At 33.1% G+C, this 26,362-nt stretch overlaps 1 protein-coding gene across 1 annotated transcript in view; it reads right to left on the bottom strand.

Annotated features, from left to right (window-relative positions):
* CDH9 (cadherin 9) overlaps nucleotides 1–19,647 on the bottom strand; it is a 120,597-nt gene extending 100,950 nt beyond the window's left edge. The window contains 1 exon segment of the mRNA XM_032628739.1: nucleotides 19,370–19,647. The gene's annotated coding sequence lies outside the window, so the exon portion shown is untranslated.
* Between the last annotated feature and the right edge of the window lie 6,715 nt (nucleotides 19,648–26,362).

Raw genomic sequence — 26,362 nt, 5'->3', positions numbered from 1 at the left:
ATACATATGTCAAAGTACTTTTCTTAAAATATTTTTCTGCCTAATATTTCTTTTATCATAATAGACACTTTTTAGGTATATTTCATTGAGCCTCACAAATCAACATATATGAAAAATTAGTATGGGTCTCTTATAGAGAAATAAATTAGGGCTCAGAAGGATCAAATCATTCCTCTAGGACTGGAGTTAGAACATGACTAGGTTGGAATATGAAACCATATTCCATGATCTCATTTCAGAGCGCAGTCTTGTAAATTCTCATTTACTTGCTAGACTAGTCTCTGGTGCTGCCACCTACATCAGGTTCAAGTTCCTTTGCTTACTTTGCAGAATTCCATTATCTAACCCATGCTACCATTTCAACCTCGGGATCCACTCTTTCTTAACACATGCTCTTTTCCAATTATGACATGCATGTGAGAGAGATCATATTATCTTCAGTTTTCATAATAAGCTGAAAGACATTCATTCTAATTTATATTCATTTTTTAAAAGAAACAGTTTAAGGCCCATTATCTTTCTCAAAATTATTTGAACCAATTCCTATGTTACAAGTGGAATATTTCATAAACAGGGGTAACCGAAAAAAAGGGAAGCCATTCAGACTGATTTGGGCTTTTGTTTATTTATAGGAAGAGCAAAAGAAATTTGGTTTTCACATATTATACACAGAAAATTCATCAGATATGTATCACCTTCACTGAACTACATATTAAACATAAAAAAAGTTAAGTAGCTTTATATCTACCCAAAATTAGAAGAGAAAGATAGTATAAAATATTTCTGACCCATGGGTAGTTATTAGTGACAAAATATTATTGACAAAGTTAATAGAATTATATTTTAGATTCTATAATTAGAAGGTGTGATTTGTCCTCATGAAAGCGCTTTCTGTTCTCAGGGGCCCTATAAATCATGTAGATATATAGGTTAAGTAATGGTCTTGTGATTTCTAATGGAAAAATCCAAGTGCTCATGTGTTATGCAGGTATATTAAGCTTACTCTTTAATAATGTAAGTTTTTTAAAATGTTGGCATCTCTGGGATAATGTTATCAGAGTAAATTATTTTATTTTTTTTTAATCTCTTCCAATAGTCTGAGAAAAATTGAGGATTCTGGGCTCCCAAGTAACAATTAGTGTCAAGGTATAACACCTGTTGGTTAGAGAGGAGCCCTGCAGCTTCATGGCAGCAAAGCTGAGAGAAAAGGATGGAAATATCCGAGAGTTAAGTCCTGGGAAACTGCCTGGACTATTTGGATTTCGCAGTGAAATACTGTATTGTAAATTTCTTTCCTGATGTCTTCTGTTCCCTAACATCATTTTTATTTTATCCTTCTGTAAAGGGTGTTCAATGTAATTATTATTATTAATTGTCATTCTGTCCTAGAATTAGTAGGGCTCAGGGAAACAAGCAGGAACCTATTAAGGTTGAGCATTGAGATCAATTGAGAAACTTGCAGAGGAATCCTAAGCAAGTAGTAACAGGTGAAATCCAGAATTTTGGAAACACTCCTAGAAATTTTAACGAAATATTTGGAGGGGTGGACTCAGTGTGTTTTATCATGCAAACTGGAACTAGAGTTAAATATTTGGTTATGAAAGGAAAGAACAAATTTGAAGACTGGAAAAATTAGGCTGGAAAAATCTGCTACTACAGTTGAGAATATAGATCTAGAGATACAGATATTGATAGAGTGTGAGAAACAGATATATGTGACATATATGCTCGTACTTTATTTGGAGAAATCATATTTGAAAATCCTCATAAAATTAAGTAAATACTAATTTATTTTAAATAATATGTAGTTAAACTGTGTCAAAATACATCTTTAACTTTAAAATGAAGTGTTCAATAATTTAGCATTCAACTGGTAAAAAAAGTCCAGATGTAGATTTGACTTATTTTTATTAGAAAAGTGATTTAGATGATTAATTTTATGCAGTAATAATGAAATAAATACTGCCTCAAATACCATAAAATGCCAGTAGAAATGAAAGCATGTTAGGGCATTTCCTTGTATTTTCATATTACAATCTGGGCCAACCAAAAGAGGGAGCTGAAGTATTGTGCTAGGTAGCTTGATTTCATTAATGGATCGATTTCACATATGAATTGTACAATATGTTAAGATGTAAATTTAACTGTGTCTGATATTGACTTATTAACATTGACATATTATAGGCAGTACTTAACTTATGGTCTTAAAACTGAATATTCCCCCAAAAGAAAAGTATTTTTCCAGGCATCATAAAATTATAAAAATAAAGTAGAAAAGACAGAAGGAATATTAAGTAAAATCTCTTAAAATTGAGTCTTACAAAGGAAAGAAGGAGAGGAATCACATAAGCCTCAAGTACCTTGAATCACATGATTTTTCTCTATACTTGTATAAATAGGGCTAATAATATTGAGGCTGTTTCCATGTACATAAATACAATTAAAAGTAATATGAAATATGACACATTTATAAAATACACACCAAGAATGTATATTTTACATAACCAGCGATATCACTGGCAAGGAGATCCTATGTGATAATTATGTGTGGTTTATCCAGCACAGCTGCTACCCATTTTCCCCATAGACTAGGGCAAGATACCATCATAAATAAAGGTTCATTGCCAAAAAAAAATAGAATCTGTAGTTCCTTATTACAAAATGTTATTCTACAATGAGATTAATTTAATTAGTGAATAGTTTAATTTCCTTCTTCAAAACATCATAAGGAAATCTGTAACTCCAGTAAGAAATCTAAAGGAGAGGAAATAATTTACCTATAAATAATTAATTTTCACGTAAATAGATTGAGAAAACAAAATGTTTAATTGACTATCAGATACTTGTGTTGTTATGTTTCCTCAAGACATTACATTGAAACAGAGGGTTTTGCTCTTTTGTGATCTGGGAGAACTTATCTTACACACTCGTACATTTATTACTCTCATAACACTATAGAAAAAACATGGTTAGGGATAGTAATTTCTTCTAGGTTTAACTGAGGGGTCTAACACCTGAAGTACCTGAGAGATTATTTTTTGACATAAACCAATGACATGATATCCAAGGACAGAATTATTGAAAGACACCAATATATAAATATCTCAAAGAAATAAATAACCTATATTCCTTTTTTTAAAAAAAAATATATAGTCTACTACAAATTGAGTGTTTTTTAGGAATTCATTTGATATTAGAATTATGCATTCTTCAAATGAATCCAGTTGTTGTCTTTAAAACTGGCAAACTGACATACTTTTTTTTCCCCAAAGACTGAGCAGTTAGTTGTATTAGAAAATTGTTCCATTTCATGCAATCTTTGCTATAATATAGAAATAACTTATACACGTAAATAGTGTTAAAGAGCACAGTTTTATAACTGCAGAAATATATAAATTCAATCAAATGAGATCACACTATGAATTATCTGAACAAAAAATGATTTAAGATAAATCATGTCTTTAGAAAACTATTTCTTTTAAGTGCTTGATGTTTAAATGGGTTATAATTGTTGTGAATATGCCAACAGAATGCATGAAGCAGCACAGAATGCTTGGTGCTGTAAGCATGATAAATTAATACATTTCTGAATATCTGTGACAATAATAAAATTCAAACTCATATATTTTTTAATGCACAGAAATTCTGATATGAATGCAGGAAATTTAGGCAATATGGAGAAGGTCAATTGAACAGATGCAGTTGATCTAATACTAGAGGGACATCAACACACAGGGATCCACATCTCAGAAAAGGCCTTCAAAAAGACCAGGTATAAGAGCATAATCCAGCTCTTTAGATACTTCCAAATTGTTTTATTTCCATTTTTCTATTTTTTCCTCACAAGATGGAAGCTTGTTAGAGAAACAATGGAAACAATAGTTTAATATAACTATTTTCACAAACTTAATTGACTTCAGAACTGAAAAGGCCCTTAGATGTCCGCTTATATCCCTCCATCATTTTTAAAATGAAGAAATGAAATCCCAGAGTGGTAAATGAATACAAAGCCCCTATCTCTAGTCTTTTTAGTCCCATCCCTTGTTCTCTTTACTAAACCAGATTGGAATGTAATTCCACCATGTAAATTTTTGGAAATAATTAGTTAACTCCACTTTCATTCTTGCAGATAGCATAGACAATTGGCATAAAGCTATTTTTCCATCTCTACATGCAGAGTTGAGTTGGTTCATTCTATTCTTTCTGTAAGGCTTGTAGAGAAAACCAGGCCCAATCACAGTGGTGAATTAAATGGCAGTCATTTTTTGCCTCTGGCTATTCATGCTTACTATGATGCCGTTTTTTACATGCAAAGGTATGAATCAAAACCGATTTTAAAAAATATAATGATTTACATTGATAAGGAATTCTTAATCACATAACTTATTCCTGGAGACCTAGATTCTAGGTCTTGGTATCCCTACCTGTAAAAAATCAGTCAATTAAATGAAATGTCAGTTAGGTTCCTTCTTGCTGTAATAATCCCTGATTGCATTGAATCAACCTTTTCTTAATTTAAAATCTTCCATCCAAGAGAGAAATCACATTTTAAAGGTAAACTTTTTCATTTAAAAATAGCATTAGAAATCATTATGACAACTTGGCCGTATTTTTATTAATAATGAAAACTGGGTAAATGTTCTTCCAAGACCAATGTATTTTTCATAAATTTTCAAACATATTTTTCATCCTCTGATAATTGGGAGCTTTTTTAGTGCTCTGTGCCTTTTCAAAGTGTGATTGTTTACATAATTTTAAACAACATTTCTTTAGTGTTTCCAATATGTTCTTATTGTTACTCCTACTCTCTGCATTCATGATTGATCATATGGTATTTTTAAAAGCCAGTGAAGATTTCTTTGGAGAAAATATGTTGCCTAATCAAGTAAAATCCTAGCATTGAGCAAAAACATCTTTTTCAATCAATTATTTGGAAGTATAATTATATTTCATTTTCTGCCTTCTTTTAAAAGCTTAGACAGGGGACTTCCCTGGTGGTGCAGTGGTTAAGAATCTGCTTGCCAGTGCAGGGGACCCGGGTTCGAGCCCTGGTCCAGGAGGATCCCACATGCCGCGGAGCAGGTAAGCCCGTGAGCCACAACTACTGAGCCTGTGTGTCACAACTACTGAAGCCTGTGCACCTAGAGCCCGTGCTCTGCAACAGGAAAAGCCACCACAATGAGAAGCCTGCGCACTGCAACGAAGAGTAGCCCCCGCTCGCCGCAACTAGAGAAAGCCCACCCGCAGCAACAAAGACCAAAACGCAGCCAAAAAAAAAAAAAAACAAAACAAAACAAAAAAAAACGCAGCCAAAAATACATAAATAATGAGTTAAAAAGAAAGAAAAAAAAGTTTAGACAAAGAAAAGTCCTGAAACATGTACAGAATATTATAACTACTTTTTCCCAAATACACTGGTAAAATTCCTGGTAAAATTCCCTAAAAACAATATTAGAAACTGACAGTTTGAGTACATTCTGAATATAATAAGAATAGTGGCAAAATTAATATTTACTAAATGGCTATTATAATAAGTACTTTGATATATGTATTATCATAATCAATCTTGCAACAACCCTAATATTACAATTATCCACATTTTCACCTGAGGAAATTGAAATTTAGGAAGATGAAATAAATCACTGAGACCACACTGGAGGCAAGAGATAAAGCTGGTGTTTCTGGCTCAAGAATCCAAGCTTTTAACCATTACAGTTAGTATTTAAGTAAACATGATTTCTTCCCTTCTCTGTAGCTCCAAAGAATGGCAGGCAGATTTAACACTGGGAAGGGAAGGAGGAGGGAGTTAGGAGATATAGTTAGCATCAGATCAAAAGTTATAAACACCACATCTTCCAATGTGGTGTATGAATCAGTTTTATAATTAAGCAGTGTAGAACTTACTGAAAGAATTATTTACCAAAGCATGATTCACCCAAAATACATAGACCATTGTGTTTCCTTATTGAAAACATCCAATAACCAATAACGATTTATGATATAATCTTAAAACTCCAAATTGGGCATATTTTCATTTTTGTTTTATAACTGTAAATTACATTTTAGCCAAAATGAACACAATTTGGTAGGATAAGAAGCATATTACCTACATGTTATTTGGGGTGAGAATATTGTCATTATAATTGTTTATTTTGCACAAATGGTGTAGTCCTATCAATATACATTCAGTACTGTGCTGACAGGTGCTTTTAAAGAAGGGTATCCAACCAGTCCTTGTGAGGTCAAAGGTCACTTTTCCAGCAAATACATTGTATATAAGGACGTAAGAGAATATGACTAGGGTCACCTAATTCAGATATGGTAAGGAAAATATTGAACACCAACAAAAAGACTGTCTACAGTCCTGGGACAAAGAGTTAACAGACTAATACAGATGTCTCTGAAACTTTAACCAAAGATCATCGAAAAGAGGAGATCAGAAAAAAAGAAAGAGAAGCCGTAAAAGTGCCAGAAAATAAAGGTAGGCATAACATAACAAACAAAATGATGAAAGTGGAACTTGTAGGACAGCAGATCCTTAGAAGTAGAGAAGAACTGCAATCACATAATTAGACTCCTTCTTTTGGAAACTATAAAAAAGTATGAAAATTATGTTCAAAATATAATCACACAGATAGGAAGGTATCAACATTTGGAGACATTAGAGACAATTCTAGAACAGATCCTGCTGTCCCTAGTGCCTTCAGGAAGGATAGAACCTCCCTCGACATTCAGGATAAAGGAGGAATTCTTTTTCATTTTTTCCTTTGGAGAGTTGTAAGACTAACTGTCCCTTATCATTACAGATAATGATACAGAAATATACAGACATATATACAGGTATATATGTCCTCGTTACAATAAGATACGCTTTCCTGCCTTAGCTTCAGTGAGTCTTCAACTTACAACCAGGAGAAACTAGAAAACTAAAAATCTTGGACACTAAGAGTTGATATCTAAATATTCTATAGTAGCTGTCTGAAATTCCCACCACTATATAAACAGTAACATTTAATAAAAGGCTAACTTTATATACATACAAAGATGAATATTATATTAGAACCACTTGTTTCATGAAGCAAGAAAAATGCAAGAATGCACGTTGTTAACATTAAGGTGAGAAATAGAAAGTGTCCACTTCACATTTTTATTAATAAGTTTATAAGTATCTAAATAAGCATAATATAACAATCTAGTTTTTACAAATTAAATTACTTTTAATAAGAATATTATATAGAAAAAGAGCAAAATTTATTAACATGCCAGAGCTTTTGAACTTGCCATTTCTTCTACCTAAAATGATGCTTTTCAAGATATTTCCTTCTCTCCATTCAGAACCAATTTAAATATCACCGTCTCAAAAAACGCCCCCTAACTACCTTGATAAAGTCCACCCACCCCTTCAGAAACTCTCCACTCCACTGCCTATTTTCTCAGCATTCATCAGTACCATATTTATCTTATTTGTTATTTGTATTACTCCCCAAGAAAGTATCTTCTGGTGATTAGAAACACTTGGTATCCTGTTCACTGCTATAACCTCAGCACCCAGAAAAATGCTATATGCATAGTAAATATTTACTAAATATAACTTAAAATAGTTTCTATATTTTATGAATACTAACTCATTTTACAAAGATTAGGAATAAACAATCAAATCATTCACCACAAATATAACTTCCAAGTTAATTTTAGTGAATGTTACAAGCATGCAATCATTATTATCTTTTTTTTTTTTTTTTTTTTTTTGCGGTACGCAGGGCTCTCACTGCTGTGGCCTCTCCCGTTGCAGAGCACAGGCTCTGGACACGCAGGCTCAGTGGCCATGGCTCACAGGCCCAGCCGCTCTGCGGCATGCGGGATCCTCCCGGACAGGGGCACGAACCCGTGTCCCCTGCATCAGCAGGCGGACTCTCAACCACTGGGCCACCAGGGAAGCCCCATTATTATCATTTTTGTTTGAACTACATTTTTCAAAACACCGTAAAATTCTTGTACAAATAAACCATCTTTATAAGCTCTATTCACTTTAAGTTCAAGAATACCATTCACTTTAGTTATTAATGTAATTCAAAAAATAAAAGGGAGAAAACCATAAAAATGATAGAAAAGGAAAGTTAAATACCCAGCATTAAAATATGTGATGATAGGAGATACTATGAAATTTTATTACCATTGATTTCAAAGACTTTCATAACTCATTCATATCTCCAAGATCCATGTGTAATGTACTCATTCTAACTTAAAGCAATAAACTTTATAGTATTCTACCTATGATTGTAAATATTCTATATTAATTTCAATATGGTATAAATTTACACCACAAAATTTTTCAGAATATAAAATATTTTCATTGTATGCTATGTCAACTTAAGGAACCACATGATATGTATGAATATTTATATTCATAATGTTGTAACAGATTTACCTTATCTAATTTCAAGAGCAATGAAAGAGTCATCAAATTAAGCTAGGTGTCTCTTATGCTACATGAAAAGTTTCAGTGCACTTTACCTAGTTATAATGAACCTGAGCAATAACATTCTTAATAAGAGCAGTTATTATAGGATCAGAAGTGTCTCTTCATAATACACTATAATGTAGATATTGTTCATATCTTTTCTCAGGAAGCTTCAAGAGCTCTGAAGCATTAAAAGACTTTCTCAAACTCATACATGAAGTAGATAGTAAAACTGGCTTTTCTACTTTGAATGTCTGACTCCAGGACTTTGCTTGACCTTCCAACCATAAAATATTACCTATCTACACTTCCTGTTCATTGCATTTTATTATACATGAGACAATTTGCACCCAGAAATGAAGATAAACTACTAATAAGACAATTAGTAAATACAGCTGGGAAGACATTGTATGTCTACTGGCACCACCAACCAAGTGCATTTTTACTATTATTTTGATAAACTTGTTAAGTACAAATACTTTAACTTATAAACTGTTAAGCAGTCCATACTTTTTCAGGATGATATGAAAACTCCATAAATATCATGAAAGCTTTGGCCTTTCTTCCAGGGAACTTACACTAACTCATACCTAAAATATTTTTATAAAGATTTCAAGATAGGAGAGGGTGTGGAGAAAAGGCAACACTCTTGCACTGCTGGTGGGAATGTGAATTGGTACAGCCACTATGGAGAACAGTATGGAGGTTCCTTAAAAAACTACAAATAGAGCTACCATATGACCCAGCAATCCCACTACTGGGCATATACCCTGAGAAAACCATAACTCAAAAAGAGTCATGTACCAAAATGTTCATTGCAGCTCTATTTACAATAGCCAGGAGATGGAAACGACCTAAGTGTCCATCATCGTATTAATGGATAAAGAAGATGTGGCACATATATACAATGGAATATTACTCAGCCATAAAAAGAAATGAAATTGAGTTATTTGTAGTGAGTTGGATGTACCTAGAGTCTGTCATACAGAGTGAAGTAAGGCAGAAAGAGAAAGACAAAAAACATATGCTAAGACATATATATGGAATCTAAGAAAAAAAAATGTCATGAAGAACCTACAGGTAAGACAGGAATAAAGACACAGACCTACTAGAGAATGGACTTGTGGATATGGGGAGAGGGAAGGGTAAGCTGTGACAAAGTGAGAGAGTGGCATGGACATATATACACTACCAAACGTAAAATAGATAGCTAGTGGGAAGCAGCTAAATAGCACAGGGAGATCAGCTCTGCGCTTTGTGACCACCTAGAGGGTTGGGATAGGGAGGGTGGGAGGGAGGGAGATGCAAGATGGAGGAGATATGGGGATATATGTATATGTATAGTTGATTCACTTTGTTATAAAGCAGAAACTAACACACCATTGTAAAGCAATTATACTCCAATAAAGATGTTAAAAAAAAAGATTTCAGGATAGTTTTGATCATGAAATGTATACTTTGGGCCCTTTAAGTATGTGGTCATATTTTTAAGACTCATAATTTAGCAGGAAAACGTTAAAATATAAGATAAAAACCAATGGCTGAAGACTTGGATCCAAGGCTGAGATGTACTGATGTATTTCTAGATGTGATGGCTTGGGGATTAGGGAGAAATTGTTATTGAGTGTATTCTTAATTTATAAAATTATACTTTGTGGAATGTATTATTAATTAAATATACTGTTGGCTAGGTGAGCAACTAAACGGTTATTATAACAATACAGCAAAGAGATATGAAGGTCTTTATAAGAAGAGTGGTTGAAGAACTAGATAGTAAAAGACCAATGTAAGATGTGACTAGTGTATATATGTAAGGATTTGGCATTTTGTCTTACAAGACACAATTACAAATCATAAAGACATTTTTTTTCTTTGTATGTCTTTTGGAAGCAGCGAAGAGGAATAGAAAAATGGTCTTGGATTAATTTGAAAAGTAGCTTTTAAAAGGGAGTTATAGTCCTACTTATTGTGTGCTCCCTGTTACGTATTAGGATTATTGATTTCAATTTTAGGGACAATATCAAACAAGAGTTCAATTCACACAGGGCAACTAGAATGGTAGAGCAGTCTGTAAAATGCTACTTGCTTTAAAATTGAAGTAATGAGTGTTGTTTATACTGAAGAAAAGATATAGGCTGGACAAAGTTTTCTTTGAATGCTTTTCTTTTAATATTATTACATAGGGGTGAAATAAAGATTAGTACCAAGGAAAACTAAGACAAAATAAAGAGACAATTTACAAACAGATAAATGTCACTTATGGCAAAAGGAAAATCTCTAACAACTGAAGCTGTTTGGAAATAAGAGTGGTTTCCATGTGAAGGTCTTCTCAGCACATGTTCCACAACAGCATAGAGCTAGGACCTGTAGCAGGTGTTCAATAATGAGTAAATTCAAAGGTAAGAAAATGAAATAATCAGCCAACAGATAAATTAATTAACTACTACAAATAATCCGAAGATCTTTTTCCTGATAGCTTAAAAGAAAAGAATACAAAGAGTGCCTATAGGATTCTGAACAGACTTCTGCACACATTTAGGACACTACATTATTCTACTGATGTTATGAGAAGCACTGCTTCTACCAACACCTGCAAACTGTAAGATGGACTGTCATTTCTACTACATGAAAATGGAACCCAAAATCAGCTTCTTAATGTAAAAAGTTTGTATGTATCCATTTTGGGATTCCTGAGGCCAAGCAGTCAATATCAAAACACTGCCAACTTGTCGCCTCACACACACAACTTATGAGTATTAACATACAAGGATACAAGGATAGCCTTAGATTTTCAAGTCCCAATTTTTCTTAACGATTCTCCAAAATCCTCCTGCAGCTGTATACGTGGCAGGGCTCCATTCCTGGACCTGCAGTCAAATCCACTTGTCAGTAGTACCACGTCTCCTTGTTCTACTTATCTCTTTTTAATGAATTGTGACCTTGGTAATATTCAACTCCCTATAAGACCCATTTTCAGTCAATTAGAAAATAAAAGTTGGGAGAGGTGGAACAGAGGAGAAGAGTTTCTAAAATTGCCCACAAATATATCGACCAGTTTTTATTAGCGCCTCATCTAAGGAGTTTCTCATGTTAGAAAAGCTACTTTTCTATTACAGGTCACTGAATTATCTCCCCAGAGTGCAAGCCAAATTAAGGAGGAAAAGCACTGGTAGTTAAATATATTCTGTCTTGGATGTAGAGGAGGAGTGGGACTAGGGAAAACTGATATGGAGTTAGAAGCAAAGCCATAAGTATGGAAACAGAAGTAGCAGCAAAGCTAAAGCTGCAGTGAAGGTAAGAAAGCACAAGTAGTTAAAAGTAGCAAGAGAAACAAATTATCACAGTTCATTGCATGGAAAAAGAAATCTGCTTTCTGTGAATCACTATAGACTTACATTCAATTTGGAAGACGTCAGTGGGCAACATATAACTTAAGTCTATTTTAGCCACCAAACAATTCAGAATTCAAGCAGAAGGGGAAGGATAAAAGAAGATGGATGTGGATAATTTCTTTCCTCATAGATTATAGTTATAGTTAAAGGAGAAAATAACATTTAACACTTTCAGCACAATACGTCACCTAGCATTTAGAAATAGTAACTTATTAATGAATTATAGAGTTATATATTACTAGTATATCATTTGATATATCTTATCAGTATATTTTTTATTGAGAACTTTTTAATCACGTTAAAGACTAAAAATTCCTTCCATAATCTTCTGTATGCTTACTTTCTTATATATTAAATTGGTTAAAAATCTACTTTTAGCAAATTGCCTATTTAATACTTTAAAATTTTTCTCACCATGGAGATAAAGATTAGTTTCAAATGGGTTCCTGTTGACATATGTAAAAATACTGGATGAAAGGTAATAAAAACATCAAGTAATTACATTTAGAAAAATGATATAAAATTGTAATTTTAATAAAATGTATATCCCTGATAGTTTATAAAACATCTCTTATTTGTAGAAAGCCACTGTAATGTATGACTGACTATGTATAGAATTCTATAATGATTATTTTCTAAAATCTGCTTTCAGTTCCATATTTTATATAACAAAACATTACTTATAAATACTTAAGGATATGTTTGTCCAAACCCACAATCTAAATAAAATTTTCATTCTGGGGTAGAGTTTCCTCAACGCTCTTTCCATAGGGGCTGTTTACCTACATTTTCTTGTAATTTTAGAAGAGTGCAATTTAAAAATATGGTCATTGAAATATAATGCAAGACATATACAAGTGACATATTTATCCTGAAATAAAATTTTATTCCTCCTTGAATATGTTTAAAGCTCAATTTCAATGTAAGACTTCGATAAGCAGTTTAGTCTTGGGTAAAATGGAGCGCAATCTCCATGCTTGTGTTTAAATAAAGGGTTACAGTGATCTCAAAGCAATGCTTCATTTGTCAGCAACAAACCACAAGAAGCATAGATCTGGGGAGACACCAGACATCCATGATAGCATTATTATTAAATTATTCTGTGACTCTGCTACTGAGTCTGCAATTGAATCTCACTACTTTCTTAGTCTCCATTCTGTCATTTGGTCTCCGTCAGTTTCAGTATTCATCTTTGGGTATAAGGAATTATAAACTCAAGCAGTTTCCTGATATATATTTATTTTTTAAAAATTCTATTAGAACAATTATCCTCTTAATTTTCTAAAATCGCAAAAAAATTTCCAAAATTGGAAGTTTCTTTCTTATTTAAATAAAACAGTCTTCCCTATTTATCTATTGAAAGCAAAATTTAACACAGGTCTCAAGTCCAAAGTAGTGAGCTCGAGACACCTTATACATATATGTGTATATATATATATATATATATATATATATATATATATATATATCTGTAATAGATATAGAGAGATAAATATATAGATACAGAGAGCACTGTTTAAAAAGTCTTCATTGTAATGAACTAAAATAACTGCAATATTTAAAACTGTAAGCTTATTATTGGTATTCACTATTTGTATTTCAATAGAACTCCCTATTCTAAACTGACCAAAGTTAATTTTAATTATAAAGAAAAATATATTTATTCCCGGTATGATAACTTTCTTCACTGTTAATGATTGTATCAGGTACCTCAATTCTAAGCTAAACAGAAAAGACAGACACATGATTTGCATACAAAACCATATATATTATTATAAAAGTGTATTAATTATTTAGTCATTGGAAGAGTAATATTGTCAGAAATACAAATCTGAATCTTATTTAATGCTATTGTACGAAAAAGCATAACTGAATTGAAACTATATATAAAATGTCACATCATCTAGTTAAACTGGCACGATTAGGGGAGAAGAAAAAATATTGTTTCTCTTCTAATAGTTAAACCTATTTCAATCCCTGCTCAGTACATGCATGGTTGATTTATATTGTTCTAATAAGTTATAACATTTACCTGGTGAGTGGAATTAATACAAATATTTATCCTTGACTGTTTTATTAAATTATTATATATATGTTATTAGACATAAAGCAATGCTATTTAATCTTAGTATATTTTCAATATAAAGAAAATTTGGAATTAAGCAAAAATTAACTTACCCAATAATACAAGAAATATAAAATGCCTATTGACTGACCCTCGGCTATGGAAAATGACCAAATAAATAAAATTCCATCATGTAATGTGCTCTCTCTGTATTTTATATAACAAAAAATAATAAAGATCTTATTTTCTGATAATAATAATCTAATTTTTACCTAATATGGTTTGAGATAGCACTATGATTCCTACTTTACTTTCCCACCCACCATAAGAGTGGGTAAAGAGATTATAATTTTATGAGGTCAAGACTTTTAGACATTCAATGGAGAATGATTATTTCTAGTTACAGTTTTAAAAAATGCAAGTCTAATTCTCCCTATTCAAAAAATTATTCAAATCAATCATAACACACAAACTTTAAATTTTTCCAAAATTTAAAGTTTTAATTGCCATTTTATTATTTGTTCATAATATAATATCCATAACTGCCTGACAAAATAGATTCTTAGTGTCTAATGTTACACACCATTGTAACAATTTAAAGGCTATAATTTATTTATACATTGAAATAATTGATTGTGTTATTCCTTTCTATTTTCCATATATATTTTTTGGGTACATACACACACATACAGATCTACCTGTAGATACAGATACACAGAAATACATATGGATGCAGATGTATAGATAAATACCTGAAGATATAGATATGTAGATGTTACTTTGTAATTTGACCTGTAAGTTTTCTCCAATGTTTCCTCTGTGGCTTAATTACCATTACAGTGAAAAAGAGATTTGAGTTTCTTAGATTTCTGATATATTCTTTGCATTGTGAAGTATTTATAACACGTAAATGTGAATATTTTGAAAAATATTTTGTGCAATTACATTAAATTATTTAAGTAACCTGTTTGGTAGAAAAAAATAGATGATAGAGAAATTACTTGTCTGGGGGAAAACGCCCTTTGAAAACTTTTAGGATTGATGGCCTAGTTTATAAAAGCAGTATGATTTAAATGATATCTTTTATCATAGGAAGTGAACTACTGGTGTTTATTTGCTTAGATTACACATTGTTATGCATTGTTGTCATCCTTATTATACTTCCTTCTTATAAATATTATAAATATTGTCCCTTGTTTTTTATGACTTTCCTAACATCCTGTTTCAAGTAAATATGAAGGAAAAGTCCATTATGCGTTGGATACTCTATTAATAATACATAAACTGTAGTGAGTTTAGCATATTCCAATATAAATTCTGTCGGGTATATCTATTTCTTACAGTACATTTAGGAACACGTTCATCTTTAAACTCAAAAATCAAATAATAACTATTAGCCACTGCTATCTCCTTTCTTTGCAATTGTAGGATTAATCTCAAAGAGTGATATGTAGAGCAGGCTTTTTAATTCAACCTTACAAAACAGTCATATGCTGTGATGTTTCATTGATTAATTAGAAAGACCAAGAATTATCTTGTTCATGAATAGATATAGAGACTGAGAGCACTCATTCCCCCTGCAATTGATTTATAATTTAGCAAAGTAATGGAATAAGGAAAAAAAAGAGAAAAAAGGAAAACCTTGAATATCACTTAAATATTCAGGTCTTCTCCTTTTCCCCACCTTTTCTCTTAAAAATAAATAAATATGTATTTACACACACACACACACACCCACCACAGCAACAACAATGCCTTGTGAGGTTTCCATTTTCTCTTCATAAGCAGTAAGATCCATTATTAGGACTTTTGTGTTTTGGGAGGTGTTTCTCAGTAGTTCTAATATAAAATGTTTTGGTTAGGCTCCAGAGATCCTGCTTTTATTCAGACACTTTGCATCTTAATGAGGCTATAAGACCATCTCTCAGTAGTGCTAAATTTAGGGATAAGTGCATTAACATATTAGGACTGCTATGAAAATATTTAAGAGTGCTATAAAGACACTCCTCACTGTGCATTCCTTACCATATTTTAATGATGAGGATAATGGTGGTTCCAGGCAGAGGAATTTGAAGTGAGTCATAGGAGAAAAAACTTTTTCAGGATGTTTAAAACTATCTAGTAGTCAGTGTTTTCAACTCATCACTGTGTGCGTGTGCGTACATGTGTGCGTGTATACATTCCTAATATGATTCTCATGACTCAACTTTCACACAATGTTTCCACATGATGATATATTTTCACACAACGTTGACAATTTTTCATATATAATTTGACAGCCTCAGTTATGTAATCTGATTTTTCTAAACCTCAGTTTTCCTGTGCAACATCAAAGTTGGAGGTGGTTAAAACCCCATTTCTAAAGTTCTAGAATTTTATGTTAACACCTAAATAAGGTAATGTCATAGACATTAAGAAGCTTTTGGGGATTATATTTTAAGACACAACTCATTTTTGAAAACAGATATGCAAGATACGAAGAAAGAAATTGCTTTACCTTAGGAAACGTCTCATGTTCTACAATGAAAATAATCATATGTATAAATTCACATCAGGTAAAAACAAAGCTAATTAAAACCAATGTCCTTTGGTCCCATTTAGCATGTTTTCTTCTAGAAAATTTCATTAAATAGAAAAATTAAGTAAAATGCCTAAGAACCTAAGTAGAGTTTTTATAATAAAATACCTCACCATAAACCAAACTTACTCTACTAATGTTACTATTTGATAATACATATAATAGGATCATATATTAGATATATAATTATATATATATATATATATATCCTTGAAGTCAGAAGTATAAATATTTAAAATATCACATTGGACATTCTTAAAGTATCACACTCGGTTTTTTTTAAATGTTAAATTTATTTATACTTTAAATTTACCTTTGAGGGAACAAAATTAGTCTTAAAGAGTATAGCAAACTGATGAAGCATTTGTATTAACACTAAGTAATGATCCATTCTAGGCTCTTCACTTTCACAGAGAACAAGTTACAGCCAATGTTTATTTGTGACACACTCACATGTATTTTTTAAATTAACTCTCAACTTAATTTATACTTTCTTGCATACAATATATCGCCACATTACTCACATATTTTGTTATGTAATTTTAAGCACTGTCCAAAGCATTCTGATTAGCTGCACCTATACACTGTGTAAATATTGTATGGAATGCGTGTCTGCCTCAAATCACTAAAAAGAGGTAACCCAGCAGAAAAAAAAATCTCTGATTATTTTTTTTTTATTCCCATTTAGTGTATGTACCAAAGAATCGATATTAAACTGGCTAAACTTTGCATGTATGAGGGGCACAGTAAAATACCAAGTGAAATCTTTTCATGCAAGTTAACATTCAGAAGAGCTTCTGATCTAACATACAATTGATCAAATCAAGCAACGTATCATTTAAAAATGTAATTTCAAAGCCAACTTTGATATTGTGATCTTTTACACGTAGGCAGTGATACAAGACATTTTTATTTCAATTATGCAAAGGATACAATAATGGTGACATAATTATGTGAACCATTTCACAATTGTTTTTTAAGCTGTCAAATAGTGTAATAAAGGGAAAACTTATTTTTCCATCCTAGAAAATATTATCTTATATGACTTGCTTTATTAGTTCCTACCAAATCTTTCTGACTTAAAGTTAGAAAAACTGACACTACCTGCTTCCTCTGAAGCATTTTTCTATTCATGATTTCCAGAATTAGATTTGCTCATATCATGAGCTTTATCTTACATTTTCTCATTTTTCAAAGCAAATACAGAGATGACAGTATTTCATCATCTCAGCATATATCTATTAAGTGCATACAGTTATTTTGTACTCTTCCTTTGTGAAAACTTCAGTTGCATCCATAATATGCTTGATGACAAGACCGCAAATGCATGTTGTTCATGTTATGTCCAAGTTCTTTGCTGCTATGTGCTGGAATAGCATGTTATTTCATTTTCTTTATTTTTCAAAAAAATCTACCATTCAAACCTGTATTAACCGGTTTTGTAGTTCTACACTTGACACAGCATTGTCTAGGTAATGAAGCAGTGTCTGAATCTGAAAATAGGATTTATCCTTTCTTGAATCAGTTAGAGGTTTTTAAATCATACTTTTTTTCCAAGTTAAGAACACTGAGTGATCAAGTTCATTCTTAGCTATGGCTGAAAATAGATGACACTGCTAATTTTACATATAAGTAAAGAGAGCCAAATGAAGATTTCCTCCTTTCATGAAAAGGTTACCACCTTTTGCTGTTATAAAAATCACTTATTTTTTCATGCTACATAGATTTCAAAGACCTTGTGAAAAAATCTTGATTAATCTCATAGATATATAACACAATATTAAATTACAACAAATCTCCAGAAAAGACCTCCAGTTTCTCCTCAAATCTATAGTCCATTACATTCTCATCTAAAGTTATTAATACAAATAAATGTGAACTCATCTACTACAGGTGATCACTTTTATGCACTTATGTTATTTAGAATAGATTCTGAGAACACACACTGTTAACCGTATCTAAATGTAAACACTGTAGAATATTGATAACCTTTTAGTTAAAATTCGACATGCCTTTTTAGAGATTAGCGTGCTTGAAAATACAATTGATGCGAATGGTTATTTTAAGTATGCAAAGTAAAAAAAAAATGCTCCTTCAAGTCATTACATTTTCCATATCACTTCAAATAAAACACAATTTTGCCTTTGAAACTCTCTCCCTCCTGTGGTTTTCATCCACAGTCTTTATTACATTAAGATACATTTGCCTGCAATAATGGAGAGCAATTATAGCCAACAGATGTACACATTCAGAATATTGACCTGAGTGAGAACTACAAATATATGAAGAAACCTCCTTCACCAGGTAAAGTGATCACCATAATCCTGACATCCTATGTCCATCTATATATGTGTTATTTTTACTGTTTATGTATCATTTCATTTTAATATTAAAAATAAATCACTTCTTATTAAGACATGAAAAAGATGTCTTTTATTTTTGACAGTCTGACTCAAATTATGTAAACAAAAGTTATGAGAAAACCAGGAGTCCATTTAAAATTGATATAATAGTACACACAAACACAATTAATATGTGAGTAATTCAAAGCCACCAAAATCAACACAATGTGAAGTTTAGTTTTATTTTTATAATAATGCTCCATATGCAAGTTTGAGCACTATAAAAAGAGTTTTGGTAGGTATCAGTTTTGTAAAAGTAAAATAAGAAGCAAACATTGCAAGCTTTTTCACTGAGCATTTTAATGTCTTATTCAAATACTATAAAACGTTTTCTTACCTGCTTTTAAATGTTGAGAGAGGGGGAAAGAGAAAAATATAGCAACTAGGAGAAAAGCAATATTTGTATTACTACATTACAGGAAAGCAAAAATTAAAGAGCTTATATTGTCAAGCAAAGTAAATAACATTTACCTTGTTTAGCAATGGAATCGAGTTTAGCCCTGCTCAGCGCTGACAATTCTGGTGTTGCTTCTCTCTCATTCCCTCTCCTCTTTTTATAGTATCTTCACAGCTGAATCTCAGTGTGCCTCCCTCTTCCAGCGAGCATCACTTTTAACTCAGACAGGCAGGAAGCTGAAGCCAAAGGAACTCTCTATCTGATTGGTTTCCATTCAGCGTTTCTGTTTAATAAGAGACGTCCCTCACATAGGAAGATATTGCCACTGATGGCGCTGCAGGGCTCCAGGTTTGGGCTGGGGGAGGAAAGACTCTTTAGGCACAGTGATTTGCAAGCGAATAAAGTAGGAGGGCTCAGAGAAGAGGGCTTTGTCAAAGACCACTATAAGAGAAAATAACCCAGTGTTTTTCGACTCCGTTAATCAGCTCTGCTTAATATGTTTGCAATTGGGAGAGAAAGGTCACAGCCTGTCTGTAACCAGTAAATCATCTGTAGAAAATATATATCACATGGAGAGTGCTGTTTCTCAAAAGGAATTTTGTGTATAGTCTCTGAAGAATTCACAACTACCTATTTCAATTTCAATATCAAAATTCCAAGTTCAAGGAAAAGAAAGAATCCAGATTATATTTATCAATGATCATGAATTTTTATCTCTGAGTTTATCGACTAAATAATCTTTCAAAAACAATAATTTAAAAACATCTAATCATTGATGTCTTAACATGATCTTTTTCAGTGAAAAGAATGATTTCAAGCATAATTTCAAATTTCTGCAACACTTTGCTTTTTACTTGATAATGCAATTGAGAGATTTTCACCTTCCTTGGAAACGTACAAATATAATTGGGACGATAGCAACATCACAAGAACTAGATGGTCCACCTGTTACATTTGCTGTTGTACATTGTACAGCTATTACAGAGGGTAAACCATAACAGAATCAAATCCTGTTACAGAAGAGAAGTCTCTTTAGTACTTCTGGAAATGGCACAATAAGAAAAATATTGATTAGAAGATAAATCCTTCTGAAAAGAAGTTTTAGTAATAGTTGTATGAAATGCACGGTGGGAATATGGCTCACTCTATAACAGTTCGTTAAGTCACAGTAAGTAAATAGCTTAAGTGCCAAAAAAAATATCAATATCCTATTTGATGTTTCAAAGGAAAACTGAGAATAGAAATTATAAATAAAATTGCACTTCTGCCCCCCCCCCCCAATGGTGAAGCTTATCCATGAAGTATAGATAATAGAACTGCCTATCTGAGGCATTATTATTATGTGCATTATGGAAATTCATTTCTTAAAAGGGAAAACAAATACTTGGAATATACAGTTTTACATGTCCCCAAATAAAATGTGACACAGCTAATGCATGGTAATATAACTTGTAGTACACAGTTTTTAAATACTTGTGAATTTGAAGTGTAGGAAATGGACCCCCACACACACAAAAGGGACTTCACTTTGTTCATCTACAAATGAAGGAAGAGAAAGAAGAAATAAAGCAAATTGTTCAGAGCTGGTTAGATCCAAGTGGTTAAGAAAAGCTTAGTGAATTCTTCATGGAGGCTAAGAGTGTTTTCTTGAAGCAAAGACAATATAAAATTCACATTCTTTATATTCATTTCTTCCAGTTCTACTTGTTCCTTTAAATAAACATATAGAAATCTCTCTGTTAATGCTGAAATAAAGTAATGCATGTAAAGTGGGGAAAAGGAACCAAACAAAATATTTTATCATAGTTTAAGGTAAATATTCACAAATAAAAGCTTTGAATCCCTAAAGTTGCATGCATTTCATTTCCCACTGAAACCCAACTGTAGGGAAAGGCTGTTTTGTACGAAATCCACAATCCAACAAAACATTCTATTGCCTGATTTGAAGTTATTTTCACTACTTCTAGATAAAAGGGGAAGGGGGATTTGCCACCTAAAAAGTGGTTACTGGGGCTTCCCTGGTGGCGCAGAGGTTGAGAGTCTGCCTGCCGATGTAGGAGACACGGGTTCATGCCCCGGTCCGGGAAGATCCCACATGCCGCGGAGCGGCTGGGCCCGTGAGCCATGGCCGCTGAGCCTGCGCATCCGGAGCCTGTGCTCCGCAACGGGAGACGCCACAACAGTGAGAGGCCCGCGTACCACACACACACACACACAAAAAAAAAAAAAAAAAAAAAAAGTGGTTACTGTCTTACTATCTCAGGAGTCCTCTGCCTTTCTCTCCTTTGTCACAGTGACTATGGAGCATTTGAAAACAAAGGGCCTAAACCTTGGAATTATTGAAAATTATTTTCTATCATGTGTATAGCTACTTGTAAGTTTTCAAATGTAAATAGCATTCTACATCATATAAAACAGTTTTTGATACTTAGAATAATGTTTATAAATATTTAGCAAACAGGTATGCATAAAACTATTAATCATCATCATTATTTACAGTAGTAGGAGTATATTTTCTTTTCTAATGTATTTAGACATGAAAATTAATTTACAGTAAATGTAAAATATTATTTGAATTATTCTTTTCAAAGTTACTTTAGCTTGAATTAACTTTTCTTAATCATTTGGTACTTTAAAAGTACTACCTTATGGCAAAAACATGTCATGAAATTTTTTTCTTTTCTTTTTCTTTGAATATAATGTGTCCCCATACCTGAGGACTCCATCTGTGTAATACTGTTCAAAACAGCTGACTTATTCCTGTGTGATATTGTGATTTATAATAAGAAATATATATTTATTTACTCTTCATCCCGGTTTCTGGCACAGAGCTCCTAAAACTATTGGGATTTCCTAAGAGATAAGATCCATAAAGGTATCTTTTCTTAAGTTAGTGAGGTGACTGTTGGACTGCACCTAAGGATGGGGGCTGAATGCCGGGAGAACTGATGCCGAAAGCTCAGCCTCTGTACACCAGTGCCTAATTGAATCTCTCGGAGACAGAGTTTTGAGTGAAGTAGAAAAGAATAGCTTTATTGCTTTGTCAGGCAAAGTGGGACAGAGTGGGCTTCTGCCCTAGAAAACTGTGTGTTCCAACCCAGGGGAGTTCAGTGAGGAGTTGTATGGTGATGGTTCAAGGGTGGGGTTGCTGATAAGATTAGGGTGTGTGAAAGGCCTCCATTCCTCTAATCTGGTCTCAGATAATCGTCTTGATGAGCTTCTCTGGTTCCATTAATGTAGCCTCAGGTGGTCTTTGGGTCTTTCTCTGGTATGAAGAATGCTGACCTCTTAAAAGAATTTAAAGACATTGTTATATGTATCCCTTGAGGTCAACCAGGACCCTGCCCCAAGGCTGCACTCTTGTTTCCTGGCTGCCCTTCCCTTGTCTTTGCATCCCTTCCCTTCCTGGATTAGCAACTGTTTGAATCTGCCCTTTGGAACTCAGGGAAGATCATGGAGGCTGGAGTCAAGAAAGGGACAGAAAGGCTTCCGTGCTTAGGAGGCTCACAGGGTCCTGCTCAAGTTTAGAACTGACCAAGTGATTAGAGGTTTGGAGCTTTCAGTCCCACTCCCCTGATTTGGGAAGGAGAGAGTGTTGGAGGTTGAATTAATGGCCAATGGCCAATGATTTAATCAATTATACCTATGTAATGAAGCCTCCACAAAAAAACCAAAAAGACAGGGTTTGGAGAGCATGCAGTTGGTGTACCAGTGGAGATTTGGGGAGAGTGGTGCCCTTGGGGAGAGCATAGAAGCTCCTGGTCTTTCTCCCATACCATGTCCTATGCATCTCTTTCATCTGGTTATTCCTGTTACATCCTTTCATAGTAAACCAGTGATCTAGTAAGTAAAATGTTTCTCTGTGAGTTTTGTGGGCCACTCTAGCAAATTAATCAAATCCAAAATGGGGGTCATGGGAACTTCTGATTTATAGCCAGTTGGGCAGAAGTACAGTAGCATATGTATAGCTGATTCACTTTGTTATAAAGCAGAAACTAACACACCATTGTAAAGCAATTATACTCAAATAAAAATGTTAAAAAAAAAAAGTACAGTAGCAACCTAATCTTGAAGCTGAGAAGGCAGTCTTGTAGGACTGAACCCTTTAACTTGTGGAATCTGATGAATTGAGTTAAATTATAGGACACTCATCTGGTGTCCTGAGACTTCTTTGTTGGTGTGAGGACCCACCCACACACATTTAAATTGGTACCAGAACCTATTTACCATGCCACATAGAAGACTTCAATATTTTTTGCATTTTATTATTAAAATACTATTCTATTATACAGTAATTATTTTACAAATTGTTGATAAAGACATTGAAAAAGTTAGTCACAATGCTAGTTTATCTTGCAGTGAAGTGGAAATTCCTTTTAGAAAAAGATGAATTTATGAATAAAATAAACTTTATACTCAAGTTAATTTTTAAGCATACAATTTGTCCTGCAGTGTTTAAGGAGGACCATAAAGACATGGATGTTGCACTCGTACAACTGTGAGACAAAAGCTTCCTGTGCTGTGACACCACACGTGGGACTACCCTGGAATTTAAGACCACTAGCTGGATTTAAGACCACTAGCTGGGAAAGAATTGCTCACTCTTTCCCAGCTAAAACGGAAATGCTTTGCACAAGAGCTTTTGCATACCACTGTCATGAATATCCCCTACCAGACCTCAGCGCCAAGGATTTGCTCCTGCAATGAAGATTAAACTATACTTAGGAATGGAGCAAAAATTATAAATTATTCTTTTTCCTCTATAGTAATCCCATCATTGCTCACATTCTTACTTACATCAGGCCCTCTCCAGAGTTGAAGCTTCTCCAGTCATCTATCATCACCTTGATTCTTATCACTCTATAACTTGAGGTATCCCCAAATCTCATCAGAGTTCCCTCATTCCAAATATGCCCACTGGCAAATCTGTTTAACGTTAGGAAATCCTTTGTATCCTCAGCCTTCTCTTTGAACATTCCCTTCAGTTCCCTGCTTTAACTCAAGGCTGACTACTGTCTGAAGATTCTTTTCCATTTCATGTTTCTCACTTGAGAGATGGTGTTATTCCCATAGCCTGGAGTACCACAGGCCTGGAGTTAGGATAAATGATCTCCTTGCTTGTCTTTGGTAGGCCATTTTTCCTCACTCCTTTATCCATGCTTGACATAGATTTTATCATACCTGTGGTCAGTTAATCCATGACAAAGGAGGCAAGAATATACAATGGAGAAAAGACTGTCTTTTCAACAATTGTCATCATTTTTAATAAATTCAGCAACCACTTAGTTGATCTACACAACACACTGACTCCTTGCTTTGATTTTCCTATTCTGACTTCTCCTTTCAAGTCATTCTCTCTGGGATCTTACGCCAGCAATTCTGTCTCCACTTCAGGACCTCTCCCCCATTGATCTCACACCTTCTTTCAGTGTTTGTCACGCCTCTGTGATTCTAACTTCTGGGCTCACTCAGGTTTGATCCCAGGGCCCATTATCAAAATGACTCCCTTGCATACTCTCTTGTTCTACTCTTGATTCACAACTGCACACACACTGCTTCCTCTAGAGAGCAATACTTTTGGAAAGAATGGTGAAAAAAAGATAAAAGAGAAAGGGCTTTATATCATGTTGGTGGCAATGAAATATGAACCATGGACAGACTCTGGGATCATGAAATTATCCACACACAAAATAATGCAGCAGAAGTAGAATTTTGGAGTCAATATTCTTAGTTGCTCTTTGTTTTTTCATCATAGTTCAAAGCACTTCAACATTTTCCAGTCTTTATATAGATGATGAAAATTTAGGAAGTTCTCAGAATCCTTGAAATCTTTCTTTGGATATTCATAAACCATGCAGAAGATGGATGGCTTATAGAAGTCCTCTGTTATTTTTTTAAAATTCTGCTTATAGTTATAATTGTCACCTGAATACCACTGTTATTATTATTGCAACTGCTACTGCTATCAATAGTAATAATAATACAACTAATTATAATAATAGCAATGACTTTAACTTATTGTATATTTGCATAAATAACTACAAGCATTTTACATATGTCTCTACAAGATGGATTTTGTTTTCATTTGATATAGTATAAGGATACTGACGATCAGTGAAGTTGTTTGTCAAAATTTACTTAGCTAGGCAGTTGACAGAACCAGGAGTAGAAACCAGTCCTATTTAAATTTAATGCCCATTCTGTTAAGCACTATACAGCCTCTTCAACTGCCTATTGGCAACAAAGCACATCACAACTCCAGGCACTGCTGGCCAAAGGTAGCTGGAATATTGTGTATCCCCTGGAGAGATTTCTCATCCACAAAGTTTCTATAAAGTAAAGAATTATACCTAACATGTTTATTCTTACTAAAGAGATTTTTTATATGATATAGAACATAAGAAATGTGTATCTAGATTTAGACTAAGTTCTAGTAAGGAATTAGGTTAGAAGGACATATCAGTAAATGATTGGTAAGTATTAAACATATGTTAAAGCTTTTTCTTTCTGGCTCATGAGTAAATCTTTGGAAATACTTACAAATGCTTGTCCAGATTATGTTAGTCAGATAAGTATTCTAAAAATAATATAACAAAAATTCCACTGACACCTACATTAAAGATATATTTTAAAAAACCCTAGAGTTTTACTCATCTTTGTATCCTTTTAGCACATGAAAGAAAACCAGAGTAGTTAGCCAGTAAATGGTATTTTATGCACTTTATATGTTTCAAACAAAAGAAAATTTAATAAAAACAGTATCATTTATTTTCTTTTTTAATTAAAATGATGTTATTATATGCTGGTACATAAACACTATATGCTTATCCTAAAAGTCAAACAGAGAGTAAAACCACTTGGTAGCACTCAAATATAAAAAAATTTCTATTGCTATTATTTACCATGTAAATTAAATCATTCACACAATTAATTTTAAATAAATGGGATTATATCCTGTATATTATTTTTATCATGGAAACTTTAAAACTTTTAACACTTCTTCTTTTTCCTTTATTTTTCCTCCTTTCTGTCCCTCTTTTCTTTTACTACCCCTTCTTTCAGTGTAG

This window comes from Phocoena sinus, chromosome 3, assembly GCF_008692025.1.
Source record: "Phocoena sinus isolate mPhoSin1 chromosome 3, mPhoSin1.pri, whole genome shotgun sequence".
Taxonomy (NCBI): domain Eukaryota; kingdom Metazoa; phylum Chordata; class Mammalia; order Artiodactyla; family Phocoenidae; genus Phocoena; species Phocoena sinus.
The sequence above is the reverse complement of the archived record's forward strand: the minus strand, read 5'-3'. Positions and strand labels throughout refer to the sequence as shown.